The 18823-nt window shown below is 37.7% G+C and overlaps 1 non-coding gene across 1 annotated transcript; it reads left to right on the top strand.

Annotated features, from left to right (window-relative positions):
- The first annotated feature begins 8851 nt into the window (after positions 1 to 8851).
- LOC127675928 (small nucleolar RNA SNORA17) lies at positions 8852 to 8981 on the top strand. Its single transcript, XR_007975604.1, has one exon. It is a non-coding gene; the product is annotated as a small nucleolar RNA SNORA17 (small nucleolar RNA).
- The last annotated feature ends 9842 nt before the right edge of the window (positions 8982 to 18823 follow it).

Below are 18823 nucleotides of genomic sequence, written 5' to 3'. Positions count from 1 at the left end.
TAACCTAAAGAGAGAGATGCCCATGAATATACAAGAAGCCTACAAAACTCCAAACAGACTGGACCAGAACAGAAATACTTCCTGTCACATAATAATCAAAACACCAAATGTATTAAACAAAGAAAGAATATTAAAGGCAGTAAGAGAAAAAGGCCAAGTAACATATAAAGGAAGACCTATCAGAATCACAGCAGACTTTTCACCTGAGACTATGAAGGCTAGAAGATCCTGGGCTGATCTCATGAAGACTCTAAGACAACACAAATGCCAGCCAAAACTACTATATCCAGCAAAACTCTCAATCACGGTAGATGGAGAAACTAAGATATTCCATGACAAAACCAAGTTTACCCAATATCTATCCACAAACCCAGCCCTACAAAGGATAATAGGAGGAAAACACCAATACAAGGAGGGAAGCTTCACCCTAGAAAAAGCAAGATAGTAACCTTTCATCAAACCCAAAAGAAGTTACCTAATCAAATTTAAAAAATAACCGATCAGGAAAACAGAAACTAAACAGGGACATAATGAAACTAATTGAAGCTTTGGACCAATTAGATTTAACATATATATATATATATATATATATATAACATTCTATCCTAAAGCAAAAGAATATACCTTTTTCTCAGCACCTCACGGTACCTTCTCCAAAATTGACCATATAATTGGTCACAAGACAGACCTCAACAAATATAAGAAGATCGAACTAATCCCATGCCTCCTATCAGACCACTATGGAGTAAAAGTGGTCTTCAATAGCAACAAAAACAAGAGAAAACCCACATACATGTGGAAATTGAACAATATTCTACTCAATGATACCTTGGTCAAGGAAGAAATAAAGAAAGAAATTAAAGACTTTTTAGAACAAAATGAAAATGAAGACACAACATACCCAAATCTATGGAACACAATGAAAGCAGTGCTAAGAGGAAAACTCATAGCCCTGAGTGCCTCCAAAAAGAAAATGGAGAGAGCATACATTACCAGCTTAATGACACACCTGAAAGCCCTGGAACAAAAAGAAGCTATTTCACCCAGGAGGAGTAGAAGGCAGGAAATCATCAAACTCAGGGCTGAAATCAATCAAGTAGAAACAAAGAGAACCATACAAAGAATCAACAATGCCAGGAGCTGGTTCTTTGAGAAAATCAACAAGATAGATAAACCCTTAGCCAGACTGACCAAAGGGCACAGAGAAAGTATCCAAATTAACAAACTTAGAAATGAAAAGGGAGATATAACAACGGAAACTGAGGAAATCCAAAAAATCATCAGATCCTACTACAAGAGCCTGTACTCAACACAACTGGAGAAGCTGGAGGAAATGGACAATTTCCTTGACAGATACCAAATACCAAAATTAAATCAGGACCAAATAGATCATCTACACAGTTCCATAATGCCTAAAGAAATAGAAGGAGTCATAGAAAGTCTTCCAACCAAAAAAAGCACAGGACCAGATGGTTTCAGTGCAGAATTCTATCAGACCTTCAAAGAAGAGTTAACACCAATACTCTTCAAATTATTGCACAAAATAGAAACAGAAGGAACACTACCCAATTCCTTCTATGAAGCCACAATTACGCTGATACCAAAGCCACACAAAGATCCAACAAAGAAAGAGAACTTCAGACCAATTTCCCTTATGAACATCGGTGCAAAAATACTCAATAAAATTCTTGCCAACCGAATCCAAGAACACATCAAAACGATCATCTACCATGATCAAGTAGGCTTTATCACGGGAATGCAGGGTTGGTTCAATATACAGAAATCCATCAATGCAATCCACTACATAAACAAACTCAAAGAAAAAAACCACATGGTCATTTCATTGGATGCTGAAAAAGCATTTGACAAAATTCAGCATCCTTTCATGCTTAAAGTCTTGGAAAGAACAGGAATTCAAGGCCCATACCTAAACATAGTAAAAGCAATATACAGCAAACCGGTAGCCAGCATCAAACTAAATGGAGAGAAACTTGAAGCAATCCCACTAAAATCAGGGACTAGACAGGGCTGCCCCCTTTCTCCTTATCTTTTCAATATTGTACTTGAGGTACTAGCTCGGGCAATTCGACAACATAAGGAGGTCAAAGGGATACAAATTGGAAAGGAAGAAGTCAAACTATCATTATTTGCAGATGACATGATAGTCTACCTAAGTGACCCAAAAAACTCCACTAGAGAACTCCTACAGCTGATAAACAACTTCAGCAAAGTGGCAGGTTATAAAATCAACTCAAGCAAATCAGTGGCCTTCCTATACTCAAAGGATAAGCAGGCTGAGAAAGAAATTAGGGAAATGACCCCCTTCACAATAGCCACAAATAGTATAAAGTATCTTGGGGTGACTCTTACCAAACATGTGAAAGATCTGTATGACAAGAACTTCAAGACTCTGAAGAAGGAAATGGAAGAAGACCTCAAAAAATGGGAAAACCTCCCATGCTCATGGATCGGTAGAATCAATATAGTTAAAATGGCCATTTTGTCAAAAGTAATCTACAGATTCAGTGCAATACCCATCAAAATCCCAACTCAATTCTTCACAGAGTTAGAAAGAGCAATTATCAAATTCATCTGGAATAACAAAAAACCCAGGATAGCTAAAACTATTCTCAGCAACAAAAGAAATTCTGGGGGAATCAGGTCCTTGATCCATTTGGATTTGAGTTTAGTACAAGGAGACAAGGATGGATCAATTCGCACTCTTCTGCATGCTGACCTCCAGTTGAACCAGCACCATTTGTTGAAAAGGCTATCTTTTTTCCATTGGATGTTTTCAGCCCCTTTGTTGAGGATCAAGTGGCCATAGGTTTGTGGGTTCATTTCTGGATCTTCAATCCTGTTCCATTGATCTGCCTGCCGGTCACTGTACCAATACCATGCAGTTTTTAACACTATTGCTCTGTAGTATTGCTTGAGGTCAGGGATACTGATTCCCCCAGAATTTCTTTTGTTGCTGAGAATAGTTTTAGCTATCCTGGGTTTTTTGTTATGCCAGATGAATTTGAGAATTGCTCTTTCTAACTCTGTGAATAACTGAGTTGGGATTTTGATGGGTATTGCATTGAATCTGCATATTGCTTTTGGCCAAATGGCCATTTTAACTATATCAATCCTGCCAATCCATGAGCATGGGAGGTTTTTCCAAATGCAGATAAAAAGGAAAATACCCAGGTTTCTATTCATGTGAGAGAAATCCACTAGAAAAATTTGACTTTTGGTGACATTTTATAGATAAAGTCTCTCTTCTTTACCAAGCAACTCTATTCACAAATAACTTTTCTTGATGCATGTTTTGTTTTCTGTGCATTTTACTACACATAGCCAAACTTTGTATGGGTGGTTAGTATTAAAAGATAAAACTGTAAGTAACTGCCTTTTAGGATCATCATCCAGTTCAAACTGTTAATCCCAAAGTTGTGAGAAGAAAGACCTCTGACCCAAACCATCATGGTCAAATCAATTAAAGCAAGCATTTTTATTGGGTACTTTGACTGCCTCCTCTTAAGTCAGGGTCTAAGACATCAGCATTCGACATGAGAAAGATAAATGTTTTATATCTCAGGAATAAGCTGTTTCCAAAAAAGGGATTTGGCTGGCAAATAGTGTTATGCAAGTAGAGGATAAACATAATAAACTGGTCATATCAACCTTCTGAAAAAAATACATGATTGCATCGTGGCCATAAAGTAGTCATAGCAAGGTGATCATAATAGCAGGTGGTAATAGTAACATTTTGAAATAAGGTCATGTTTAACATTTCCTGGAATAGGCAGTACAGAGAACCATTTATAGCTGGGGTTAAAGGTGGAATATAGTCTATTTCTTGAGGAACAGAAATGTAATCACAAACAGAAATAAACCTAGTTTGTCTTTTTTTTCTTTTTTTTTTTTAATATTTTTATTTTCTATATTCTTTGTTTACATTCCAAATGATTTCCCCTTTCCTGGACCCCCCCTCCCCATATGTCCCATCTTTACTATAAGGTGTCTTTCATAAAAAGATGTAACCCTGAATGATTTATTTGTAAAATCCTTGGCTTAACTGTTATTCATACTATGTGTATCCAGAGTTAGGACAACATATTTTTTCTAGACATTTCTAACATTGCATGGCTAGCCATAACAGGGAGTGATGTAAGGATCTTTCTGTGTGCATCCTTTTATTCTCCAAGCTTATATGACTTAATTCATGCATGGTACATGAATGTATAAGCATCATTTCAAAATGTGTTTTTAAAAGAAAATACCTTATAGTTAAAAAAAATTACCTAACATCTTAAATTATGTATGTTGTCCACAACTTTTTCCAGTCACTATGCCTAACTTAATTGGCAAGTTCTAAGAAAGAAGTCCCACTCTATTTAACACATTGTTTCAGTTACAGTCACTTAGTATTTATTTATCATTAATTCTGTTATTCTTTTTTTTTTTTAATTTTTCTTATTCGATATAATTTATTTACATTTCAAATGATTTCCCCTTTTCTGTTTAACACTTATCATTGTGGTTTTTTACTGTCACTAACATTAGTCTGTACCCTGGTGAGAGTTGTGCTTGAATTTTTTCATTTCATATCAAGTGTACTGCATACTATTCAAACTATTAGATGTAATCAATAAATATTTGCTGAATGACAAATTTTTATCATTCAAATATATCTGAGAAATAAATTTGTCACAGTTTTACAAATGCTTTATCTAATATATTAAGCAGGGATGGGAATATGATAATGAATAGATACAGATTTGTATTTATAAGATGGTTACTCATGCATTTTCTTAAATCAATGTAGAAAAATTTACCATATTTTATAGGCATATGACATCACTTTTAATTTTTTAGTAAAGCTATAAATGAAAGGTTATCTCTTTAAATAAGAATTTGCTACAAAATTTAAACTTAACTTGCTTTTTAATTTTTTGTATGTTTTTTTAAACAGGGTTTCTCTGTATAGCCCTGGTAGTCCTGGAACTCACTCTGTAGACCAGGCTGGCCTAGAACTCAGAAATCTTCCTGCCTCTGCCTCCCAAATGCTGGGATTTAAGGCATGTACCACCACTTCCCAGTGCTTTTTTAGTATTTTTATTACATCTCTGAAAATTACATAAAAATTATTTGGATCATATTCACCTCTCAGCTCTGCCTAGATGTATCCTCACTTTTCTAACCACCAAAATCATTATTTTCTCCCACCAGGCCCAATTTATGTTGCCTAAGTAATCTTGGGTGTGGAGTCTCACCTGGATAGTGGTAAATCTATCAAAAGTCACATGATTGAAGAAAATTGATTCTCCTACCACTAGAATAAAACAAGTGCTAAAAATGCCTCAGTTAAATGTGGACATATGCACCTGTCTCCCATCTTTCATTGTTGGAATACCACAGCCACAGCTTAAACTCATTCCTTGTATCACAGTATGTATTATTCAAAGATCACTCTAGCAGTGGTTCTCAACTTGTGGGTCATGAACCCTTTGGAGATTGCATATCATATATTTACATTGATATTCATAACAGTAGCAGAATTATGATTATGAAGCAGCAACAAAATAATTTTGTAATCTGGTGTCATCACAATATGAGGGACTCTATTGAAGAGTCATAACATTATGATTGTTGAGAACCATTGCTCTATAGAAGCAGAACTGATAGGACAGATGGATGAATGAATGAATCAATGAATATGTGTATACATACATACATACATACACATATGTATGATTTCTTAGATTGGCTTACAGATTTGGCTAGTTCAACAAGAATTTTCTCCTCATGGATACACCAAGAATCTTGTAATAGTGTAGTGCACGAAGCTGTGTGTTTTATCTGCCTTTTGGTATTTATTGGAATGCCAAAGAGGTAGGTCTTATATCAATGAAGAAATGTCCCAGTAACACAATAGAGGAACTAGCTAGAAAGAATGAGGGAAAGAAGGGAAAAGCAAAAGCTTGTTCCCCCCATGTCTTTTATGTAGGATGCCACCAGATGATGTGGGTTCCTATTTAAAGTGAGTATTCTGACCCAAAATTTTCCAGATTTATGTGAGTCTTCTAACCTCAAGTAATCCCAAGTAACACCCAGGGATCAAAGATATTATTAGAAGCAAAATACACTAAATCAAAAGCAAGCATAAAAACATCAATATTTAGTAAAATGAAATCAAAGCAAAACCTAGTTAGGAAAGAGATGGAAAAAGCCATTTCCATCTGTTGATTAAAGGAGAAAGCCACCAAGAGGACATTACTGTTTTAAACACTTATATACTAAATACAGGTGAACAAATTTTTATGAAGGACATTATTATAAGTAAAACCACAGATTAAACCAACAGTGACAGGGGGTTACTTCAATTTTCTACTATCATTAATAGACATGTCACTTAGACAAAAACTTTTGAGTTAAATGGCACAATAAATGAATTTGGTCTTATAAATATTTCCAGAATATTTTATACAAATACTAAAGTATATACTTCCTTCTCAACATCCTATAGAACTTTCCCCAAAACTGAACAAATATTAGAACATAAAGCAAATCTTAACACATTTAGTATAACTGAAATGACATCCTGTGTTAAAACTGGCCACAAAGGAATATAGCTTGATATCAACAACAATAGAAAAGACAGTGAGTACATACCCTATAAACTACTAGTAAATAAATAAAGACTACACTAATGGAAGAAAATTAGGCAAATGAAGAAAACAGAAGGAAATTAGAATAATCAATATTCCTACAGTTTAATGAAAAAGAAAGCAAAATATACCATAATCTATGGGACGCACTGAAGGCTGATATAAAAAGGAACTAAGTATCCCAATAAAAAATTAATGGTACTATGGAAGGCCTTGGAAAGATAAAAATAAAAGAGAACAAACAAAAAGAGTAAATTGGAAAGCATAATATATATCATGGTGGAAATTGATGAAATGAAAATAAAAACAATCAATCATAAAAGAGATGGATCTTTATAAAAATTAGCAGGATTGACAAAACTTAAGTCACATTAACCAGAAGAGAAAGAGAGAAGAGAGAGAGAGAGAGAGAGAGAGAGAGAGAGAGAGAGAGAGAGAGAGAGAGAGAGATTGAGACCAAGCCCAAATTAGTAAAATAGAAGACAAAAAGGAAAATGTTACAACAGATACTGAAGAGTTTAAGTCTATAAGCCACGAACCTTGAAAAATTTAAAGGAGTGAAAAATACTTTTAGATAGATGTAACTAACAAAAATTACATTTAATGAAGCAAGCTATTTAAGTGATTATAATTCAGATTAAACTTGAAACAGACACTTAGATCACATTTTTCTTTGCCATTCCATGAAACATTGAATTTATACTTCTTTCATTCAACATCTTCATAATGGTAGCAATACTTATTTTTCTCAAAACGTTTGGTTTCATACCTAATTAGTACTTAATAAATAATCAAATATCTCTTACAAATGCACACTGCCAAACAGGCATTGGCAAGCTCTGATGTCTTACAGTTTATGGTTGAAATCCCTGTCAAATGCCCAAAACAATGATTACCCATGTAGTTGACTGGGAAAAGAATCAACTCTTTCAGATGTTAGGCATTTTGTACCCCTGAAAGACTTGGCATTATGTCTAAATGAGTATTTGAAAATTATTTTTGCTCAGTTAAAGAGCTTTGGAGATACTTCCTCGTGGAGGGGAAATTTAGGAGGAAAAATAATTACTAGTCAATGTGCAACCAGAGTCTTAGTTACTTTGTAGTCACCTTGAACATTGTCTTGCTCTATTAAAGTCAAAATACTCTGAAGAAGTTCTCTAAAATTTATTTTATTGGGGGTTTTATTTGGAGATTTGATTTTTTATTGGATTCCTTTCTGCTTGTGTCCATACTTTTTGTAACATATTGTAATATGGCCTTTGTATGGGGTTATTATGTGAATTACTTTTCCAAATGCTGTGAAAATTATCTCACAGAAACAATTTAAGGGAAGGAAGATTTATTTTTGCTCATTGTTTTAGCTATTATGACCTTGCCCGGGGTTGAGGAAGAGCTATAAGGAAACAACTCTCTGTAATTATAAAATTTTAGTTGTATCCAATGACATTCTATATTTATATTTGTATGGCATTATTAAGATATAGCTAATAATGAAGCATTGGGTACATTAAGCATGTTAAGAAGATAGTGTTCAAACCAACACACACAGAAGCAAACAGGTAAATATATAAGAACAGATAAGAAATGATTAACCAGAAGCACAATGGCAAACAATATATGTATTGTCTTATATTTAGAAACAAAAAATTGAGACATGAAAGCTTAAAACAAGCCATTTGTGAAGAGCAAGGGAACTAGAGAGAGTGCATCAGACGAATTTTGGGTGAACACAATCAAAGTAAACAATATATGTATTTGAAAATGAAATTGTGAAACTCATTATTTTGCTCAAGAAACATATACTGACATGTTTATAAAGATCATCAGTAAATTTTTGCAAATGATGTGTATATTTTGCACCTTGATTGTGATAATTTTATTATAGGCTTATATATACACCTCTAACCTCAACAAAAACTATGTATTAAACAGGGGAAAATTTTAGATAAATTGATAATATGTCAAAAAGTTAAAAAAATAGAGGAGTGGAATAAGGAAAGTGAAGAGGGAAGTGCGGTTGAAGGCAAGAAAGAGTGAATAAGGGAGGAAAGAGTATTCACATTCTTATTGAAGTGCACAGAAATAGGTTTCCCTGATATCTCTATCCCTATCAATTTCCTACTTTTAACATAGATATTCTAGAACTATCTTCTTTAGGGTTTTCGAAGTTATAGGGAAACTAAGTACATTTTCTGCCTGCCCCTAGAAGTGTTACAGGGGTGGGTGCTGTGTCACATGTGTGTTAGGAGATGGCAGAGAGAAAAGAGTTTTCCTACATTCAGTGTCCTAACCTAAGAATGGCTAAATGATTAGTAACCTAATATTTCCTAACCTGGGACAGCTCTAAGTCTGAGTCCAGGAAGCTTGCCTGAGACAGTGCCTGGTGCCAAGGGACCTCAGGACCAGGAGCAAGCCAGAGACTAGAAGAACCCTGCTTGGGACTAAGTAATAATATTGGGACAGGAATAATATTGAGACAGATGACCCTCAGATGGGACCTCTCAGGCAGACTGGGTGAGGAGTAAGACCAAGATTACTACTAGACCTGAACTATGGGGTCTAGACAGGGAGGTAGCCTTACATGACCACCAGTTGGGTGCTTCACAGGCCTGGAGATAGGAGCAGATCACACCCGAAATGACCCCTTCCCTTGCCAGACATAATGCAAGAGCAGGACATAGAACAATGGAAATGACTCCACTCCACCCCAAATATGCAGAGATCCCAGGCACCTCTAAAAAGAGCAATAACATGGTCGAGAAAAGGAAGAGAAAGATACAGAACGATGTGGGCACAATGAATAAAGAAAGAACTGGAGACCCAAGGGTAATAAGAAACAGTCTGATATGTGTAGACAGTGATGCCACCTGGGACCATGAAAGGGCCCTAGCTTGTGCTACTACCAGGGACCATGTATGGATCCATGGCCCTTAAACAGCAGAGGTCTCTTACCACCAAATGCCCAGTGGATGTCCCTGGTCTGGGTTGCCACCCAGAGAAATGTTGATGTCTGGGGGCTGTGCAAAATTGTTCCCACACCTCATGTGGCCATCTTGGGGGAGCTAGCCCTGGAGACATGAGAGCAGAAGAGCAGAACCTGCCCTAAAGCATCTGCAGTACTGTGCAGAACAATCCCATACACTGCAGTCGTTTCAGATGAGACAGCCCCTGAGGATTCTAGCCTGAGAGTGCTAGCCTTAACAGTCATCTCCTAGTCTCCTGTGTGGTGACATGGACTAGTGACAGATACCTTCTTTCTCCCTTGCTCCACCAGTAACAGATAGGAGACCTGGATCTAGGGTCATGGAAGCAGGAGAGCTGTCCCTCAGCAGCTTCAGTACTCAAGAAATCAGGTCCTGTACCTTGCCTGTTCAGCACAGTGGAGCTCACCCTGACGGCAAGGGCATGGTCAAGTATGGAAAAGTTGGCCCTGCAACTTGTCTGCAATGCAGTGACTTGGGTGAGGGAGAGATGACTCTTCCAAATACTCTTTGGCAGCTATGGCAGGCAGAAGAGCAGTCCCCCGGGGTCATCAGAGCAGGAGAGCTGTCCCTGCCTCTCACCAGCTTCAACATTCAAGAAAGTAGGTCCTGCACCTAGTGTGAGAAACACAGTTGAACTGGCATTGGAGCAGGGGGGCTGTGGTTGAGCTTGCTCCAAGGAAGAGAGGAAGAGAGTATGGGAAACCTGGCCCTGATTTTTGTCTGCTGGGTGATAGAGAGGATGAGGGAGGAATGTTCTCTCTCCCTCTTTCCCCTCACTATCTATGCCATCTATGGCAGGTAGGAGAGCTTGAGTTGTGGTCGCGAAAGTGGGAGAATTGCCATGCCCCTTACCAACTGCAACATTCAGGAGAGAAAGCCATGTACCTCACATAGGCAGCAGGGTAGAGCTGTCCCAGTTGTATGTAGCTGTGTGGGGAGGGTGTGTTTCTGGTGAGCCAGGCTCAAGGGTATTAGAGCAGCAGTACCTATCACCAAGTCATATATCTCTCAGGCCCAGATACAGGGCTTATAATTGGTCTACTCCAACATCTTCTCTATTGAAGCACTGTGGGAGTGCATGAGTGGCCTGGCCCTACAGATCCAAAACTACAAGATTTCCATGACACACAGCAACAACAGGATAGCCAAGGAAATTCCCTGTGATGTTTCAGTATTGATAGAGTAACAGAAACCAGGATCCTTGTACCAGACCAAGTCAAGTAAAAAGTGTGGATAAAAAGCAATATTGAGGGAGACACTGTGACGCACTACACCTTTCACAGTGAGATTTTATTTTCACTGTTTAGGGGGAGGTTGCAAAGAGGGAAGGCAGCTATGAAATGGGGAGATGAGATGAATGTATGATGTGAAATTCATGAAGAACCAATAAAACATTAAACAATGAATTTTCCTATTTATTTATTTATTTATTTATTTATTTATTTATTTATTTATTTATTTGATTTTTCGAGACAGGGTTTCTCTGTGTAGCCTTGGCTGTCCTGGAGCTCACTCTGTAGACCAATCTGGCCCCGAACTCATAAATCTGCCTGTCTCTGCCTCCCAAGTGCTGGGATTAAAGGTGTGCACCACCACCTGGCTCCTATTTATTTTTGTATAATTTTGGTACTTTATGTCCTTAAATATTTGTTTAGATATAGTATTATTGATGATATTTTTATTTATTTATATAAGATCTTGACTGATATATCTTTTATTACTTAAAAATGTTCTATTTCAAGTTATTCATGAGTAGATGCTTATTATAGCCATCTTTTCATGGAACTAAAATTTAATTGTCTTTATCTTAATCAGTTTATCAGCTATTTGGTCTTAGATCTAAAAATCTTCCAATTACATACTTTGAATGAGATTTGCTATTCTTTGTCCCATTTGTTAAAGTTGTAACTCATATAACACATGGAACTTTAAAGGTATTATTTTTCTATGAGCATTGGTTAATATACATGTCCAAAATATAATACATATTGAATTACAATTTGTTCAGTATATTTTTTGTGGCATGTTTTGACTTGTTCTTTTAACCCATCAATTATTTTAAAAATTCTAAATATTTTTGAGTGTTATAGTAACTATATTAATTTTGAAATTAATTATACTATGTTCATACTACATGTAACATTTTATTTTCAAAGAAGTTATTACAATTTCTTGTTTGAGTCTGTATGCTTGTCTATAATATAAGACATACACATGCAATGAATAAATATTCTGATGTTACAGTGGTTGAGATCTCTCTATATTAACCAAGTTACCTAGTAAATAGTTTTTCTTTGAATGTATATGTATTATAAATTTTACTTAGTCATATTAACTGCTGAGAGTGGTCCTTGAAATATTAAGTCATGATTTTGAAGTTACATGTTTATTCCTTTATGTATGACAATTTGTTTCATGTGTTTGAAAACTGCATTATTTACACACATGCATATTCTTATAATTTCCTATACTTAAAGATGTTTATTGTATTCATATCAATTTATCTTTTATATGTATAGCCATATTAGTTAAACCACCGTATACTTACTGCTTTATGTTCTATAATTTTATGTCTCACTAATTGGTGACTGTGTGTGTGTGTGTGTGTGTGTGTCTGTGACTGTTTTTAAAGTATATTTTTTGTCAGTAGAAAAATCTATGAGAGATATCAGTCCATGCCAAGTAGAGACCAGCAGGCCTCTTGCTCCTCTGCTGTGAGCTCACACTCATAACATGTTCCCCATGAATGAACATAGTGCTGCACTTGTGGTTGACAATGGCTCTGGTAAAGCTAGCTCTGCAGGCTGTAGTAGTCCCTGGGAAGTTTATCTTTGCATTATGAGTGTCCCAAGGTACCAAAATGTGATGGTGGGGATGGAATAGAAGGACTCTTATTTGGGCTAAGAGAAGCCTCTTGACCCTGAAGTACCCCATTAAACAAACCTTTGTTAACAATTGGGATACCATGAAGAAAATCTGTTACCATGCTCTCTACAATGAGATGCATTTTCTCATCATGATCACTCATCAAGTCACGGAAGAACTCCAAGGTGAACTATGAAAAAGGTGGTCTAGATCATGTCTGACACCTTCAACACCTCAGAGTTATATGTAGTAGCCATCCAGGCCATGCAGTTTTTGTATACCTCTAGTCATAATACCTGCATTGTGAGGGACTCTAGATACGGCATCAACCACACAGTGACAATCTCCAAGGGCTACAATCTCTTCCCCCTGTCATCAGGTGCCTGAAACTGGCTGGCTGGAACCCAACAAACTACCTCAAGGAAATCCTGTCAGAATGTAGCAGGAGCTTCATCAGCACAGCTGGGTGGGAAAATGTGGGTGAATAGAAACTGTGCTATGTTCTGTATTTTGACATGTATGTCTCCACTGATATACCCACATTCTTCCTGGAGAAGAGCTAAGAGCTGCTGAGTGGCCAGTTAATCATTATTGGCAACAGCCTGTTGCACTGCCCCGAGGCTGTATGGAATCTTGCTGTATAATCACATTCAATTCCAGTATAGACTATGATGTCAACATTCATACACATTCCTACGCCAACACATTAGGTTCTAGTTATACTACCATTTTTGCAGGCATCAGTGACAGGATGCAGAAGGAGATCACATAAGGATGAAGAGCAAGATTATTGCTCCTCTTGAGCACAACTATGCTATTGGATCCGTGTTTTCATCTTATGCTCACTGTCTAAGGCCTTATAGTCTTCCTTACAATATCTGTCTACCAGAAACAAATAACCTATTAAGTAAATATATACTTAATGTTGTTAGATTTAATATAATTTTCTGTGATAAAGTATATTTTATGAAATAATTTCTATATAAGCTTCTTGGATGAAAGCCTTGTTTACCATAGTATTTTGGTAGTAGTGTTCTCCATTTTTTTTTTGACAACAGTAATGTTCAATGAAAATTAGTTGTCATCTCAATGCAACTTTACTAAGACTATTGTGTTTATTACATTTTAAAGTTAGTTTTCAAAGCTCATACATTTTATTAAGTACTTTCCTCTCCTAGTAACTCCTCCCAAATCATCTTGACCTCACTACCAACCAAGTTCATATTCTCTCTAAAATAAAAAACAAAACAAAACCAACCAACAAACAAAACAACGTAAGGAAACAAAATCCCATAGAGATAATGAACATAAATTCTAAGCAACAAAACCACACACACACACACACACACACACACACACACACACGCGCGTGCGCGCACACATACACACATGCTCATGTACACATGTACACACATAAACATAGAAGTTATGGATTATGTTTAGTGTTGGTAAAGTACTCCTGAGTATGTCTGCTGCTCTGGAGTGTGATTAAAAGCTTATTTTTGAGGCGGCGGCAGCGGCGGTGGTGGCAGCAGTGGCTGGTACAGTTGAAGGGCCATCAGCAGTGGAACCAAGGTGACACAGGGTCCAGTTAGGCCCTGCGCCCATGACCACTGATCTTCGCTGGCCACCCGGGCTGCAAGCAGCTGCGGATTTACGGTGCCTTTCAGCTCACAGAAGCCACTTCAGAACTCTGCCTCCTGCCAGTCACGAGAGACTGACCTCCATCTTGGTTCTCGGACTCCAGAGAGATCAGACAGATTGAGGTATGCAAACATAACCTGAGGCCAACATCGCGGGGTTCTAAGCCCAATGGGCGTTGGCCTGCACCCAGGCCCTGGGCTGTTTGGAGGGCCATCCGGGTGCCAACCCAGCCAGGAGGATTTTGCCCGGCCCTGCGCACACACTGCCATTTTGCCTACAGGACACCAGAGAGTTCTAGCAGGCAAGGCCAGCTAACAGGCATAGCCCGGGGCTAACATAGCGTGGGTCTAAACCCCAACAGGCTCTGGACTGACCCTAGAACTGGGCTGCTCAGTGGGCCATCTGTGTGTCAACCCGCCCAGGAGATTGTTAGCCCAGCAGACTCTCCCAGCACTTTCAGGGAGCATGTGCACTCCCTCCATCCTGGCCACCTGACAGACCCAATTAACAGTCATAGCCTGAGGGGAACTTTGCTCAGACCTTGGCCTCCCAGGGTTTTGCCTAGACTCAGGGCCTCAGCAGCTAGGCTAGCTTGTGTGCACCAACCCGTTGGGAGATTGGCTACCCAGCAGAGTGATCAGCACCCAGTAAAGGTTCCCTCAGCATACACCCTCAGCACTCCCTGAAGGAGCAAACAGGCACCATCTGGTTCACAGACACAATCAGGGGCAAAGCACACTAGGGCTGCAAGGGAACCCAAGAGGAGGACAGCACATCAGCAATCTGCTACAGGGGAAACCCAGCCATCCATTGTTGCAGAAATAGCCCCAGAGCCCCTCAGGAGGTTCAAACACCAGTCAGAGACAAGACCAACTAACTCCAGAGAACAAGATGGCAAAGGGCAAATGCAGGAATGCTACTAACAGAAATCTAGGCAATATGGCAGCATCTGAACCAAACTCTCCAACATCAGCAAGTCCTGGTTATGCCAACACACCAAAGAAACCAGATTTGGATTTAAAATCACTGCTCATGATGCTTCTAGAAGAACACAAAAAGGACATAAATGAATCTTAAAGAAATACAGGGGAACATGAATAAGCTAGAAATGCATATAATGGAAACACAAAAATCACTTAAAGAAATGCAGGAGAATAAGGCTCAAGAGAGAGATGCCAATAAAGAAGAAATGCAAAAAAAAAAAAACTTAAAGAAATGCAGGAGAACTTGAGTCAACAGGCAGAAGTCATGAAAGAGGAAACACAAAAATCTCTTAAAGAATTACATGAAAACACAAACAAACAAATGATGGAACTGAGCAAAACTATCCTGGATCTAAAAACAGAAGTAGAAACAACTAAGAAATCACAAAGGGAGACAACTTTGGAGATAGAAAACCTTGAGAAGAAATCAGGGGCCATAGATGTAAATATAAATAACAGAATACAAGAGATGGAAGAAATAATTTCAGATGCCGAAGATACCATAGAAACCATTGACTCAACAGTCAAAGAAAATGCAAAATGCAAAAAGCTTGTATCCCAGAATATCCAGGAAATCCAGGATACAATGAGAAGACCAAACCTAAGGATTATAGGTATAGATGAGAGTGAAGATTTACAACAGAAAGGGCCAGCAAATATCTTCAACAAAATTATGGACGAAAACTTTCCTAACTTAAAGAGAGAGATACCTATGAAGGTATCAGAACTCCAAAGAAGCCTACAGAACTCCAAAAAACTGGATCTGAGCAGAAATACCTCTTGCCACATAATAATTAAAACCCCAAATGCACTAAACAAAGATAGAATATTAAAGGCTGTAAGAGAAAAAGGCCAAGTAACATATAAAGGAAGACCTATCAGAATCACACCAGACTTCTCACCAGAGACCATGAAAGCTAGAAGATCCTGGGCAGATCTCATGCAGACTCTAAGAGAACACAAATGTCAGCCAAGACTACTATACCCAGCAAAACTCTCAATCACAATAGATGGAGAAAACAAGACATTCCATGACAAAACCAAATTTACACAATATCTTTCCACAAAACCAGCTCTACAAAGAATAATAGGAGGAAAACTCCAATACAAGGAGGGAAACTACACCCTGGAAAAAGTAAGATAGTAACCTTCCTTCATCAAACCCAAAAGAAGATAATCACCCAAATATAAAAAATAACATCAAAAATGACAGGAAGTAATAATCACTATTCCTTAATATCTCTTAACATCAATGGACTCAATTCCCCAATAAAAAGACATAGACTAACAGACTGGATAACGAAACAGGACCCTACATTTTGCTGCATACAGGAAACACACCTAAATGTCAAAGACAAAAACTACCTTAGAGTAAAAGTCTGGAAGACAATTTTACAAGCCAATGGTCTTGGGAAATGAGCCGGAGTAGCCATTCTAATATCAGACAAAATTGACTTTCAACCTAAAGTCATCAAAAGAGACTCTGAGGGACACTACTTGCTGGTCAAAGGAAAAATCCACCAAGAAGAATTTTCAATTCTGAACATCTATGCTCCAAATACAAGGGCATCCTCATTCGCAAAAGAAACTTTACTAAAGCTCAAAGCACACATTGCACCTAACACAATAATTGTGGGGAACTTCAACACTCGACTCTCCTCAATGGTCCGATCAGGAAAACAGAAACTAAACAGGGACACAGTAAAACTAATTGAAGCTTTGGACCAATTGGATTTGACTGATATTTATAGAACATTTCATCCTAAAGCAAAAGAATATACCTTTTTCTCAGCACCTCATGGCACCTTCTCCAAAATCGACCATATAATTGGTCACAAGACAGACCTCAAAAAATACAAGAAGATCGAACTAATCCCATGCCTCCTATCAGATCACTATGGTGTAAGAGTGGTTTTCAATAGCAACAAAAACAACAGAAAGTCCACATACACATGGAGGCTGAACAATACTCTACTCAATGACACCTTGGCCAAAGAAGAAATAAAGAAAGAAATCAGAGACTTTTTAGAATTTAATGAAAATGAAGGCACAACATACCCAAATCTTTGGGACACAATGAAAGCAGTGCTAACAGGAAAACTCATAGCCCTGAGTGCCTCCAAACAGAAAATGGAGAGAGCATATACTAGCAGTTTAATGACACACCTGAAAACCCTGGAACAAAAAGAAGCTATTTCACCCAGGAAGAGTAGAAGACAGGAAATCATCAAACTCAGGGCTGAAATCAATCAAGTGGAAACAAAGAGAACCATACAATGAATCAACGAGTCCAGGAGCTGGTTCTTTGAGAAAATCAACAAGGTAGATAAACCCTTAGCCAGACTGACCAAAGGGCACAGAGAAAGTATCCAAATTAACAAAATCAGAAATGAAAAGGGAGATATTACAACAGAAACTGAGGAAATCCAAAAAATCATCAGATCCTACTACAAAAGCCTATACTCAACACAACTGGAGAATCTGGAGGAAATGGACGATTTCCTAGACAGATACCAAATACCAAAATTAAATCATGACCAAATAGATCATCTAAACAGTCCCATAACCCCTAAAGAAATAGAAGGGGTCATAGAAAGTCTTCCAACCAAAAAAAGCACAGGACCAGATGGTTTCAGTGCAGAATTCTATCAGACCTTCAAAGAAGACCTAACACCAATACTCTTCAAATTATTCCACAAAATAGAAACAGAAGGAACCCTACCAAATTCCTTCTATGAAGCCACAATTACACTGATACCAAAACCACACAAAGATCCAACAAAGAAAGAAAACTTCAGACAAATCTCCCTTATGAACATCGATGCAAAAATACTCAATAAAATTCTTGCCAAACGAATCCAAGAACACATCAAAATGATCATCCACCATGATCAAGTAGGCTTTATCCCAGGGATGCAGGGTTGGTTCAATATACGGAAATCCATCAATGCAATCCACTACATAAACAAACTCAAAGAAATAAACCACATGGTCATTTCATTGGATGCTGAAAAAGCATTTGACAAAATTCAGCATCCTTTCATGCTTAAAGTCTTGGGGAGAACAGGAATTCAAGGCCCATACCTAAACATCATTAAAGCAATATACAGCAAACCAGTAGCCAGCATCAAACTAAATGGAGAGAAACTTGAAGCAATCCCACTCAGTCAGGGACTAGACAGTGCTGCCCCCTTTCTCCTTATCTTTTCAATATTGTACTTGAGGTACTAGCTCGGGCAATTAGAAAACATAAGGAGGTCAAAGGGATACAAATTGGAAAGGAAGAAGTCAAACTATCTTTATTTTCAGATGATATGATAGTCTACATAAGTGACCCAAAAAACTCCACTAGAGAACTCCTACATCTGATAAACAACTTCAGCAAAGTGGGAGGTTATAAAATCAGCTCAAGCAAATCAGTAGCCTTCCTATACTCAAAGGATAAGCAGGCTGAGAAAGAAATTAGGGAAATGGCCCCCTTCACAATAGCCACAAACAGTATAAAGTACCTTGGGGTGACTCTTACCAAACATGTGAAAGATCTGTATGACAAGAACTTCAAGACTCTGAAGAAGGAAATGGAAGAAGACCTCAAAAAATGGAAAAACCTTCCATGCTCATGGATCGGCAGGATTAATATAGTTAAAATGGCCATTTGGCCAAAAGCAATATACAGATTCAACGCAATACC

This window comes from Apodemus sylvaticus, chromosome X (genome assembly GCF_947179515.1).
Source record: "Apodemus sylvaticus chromosome X, mApoSyl1.1, whole genome shotgun sequence".
Classification (NCBI taxonomy): Eukaryota; Metazoa; Chordata; class Mammalia; order Rodentia; family Muridae; genus Apodemus; species Apodemus sylvaticus.
This window is presented reverse-complemented; position numbering and strand designations above follow the sequence as displayed.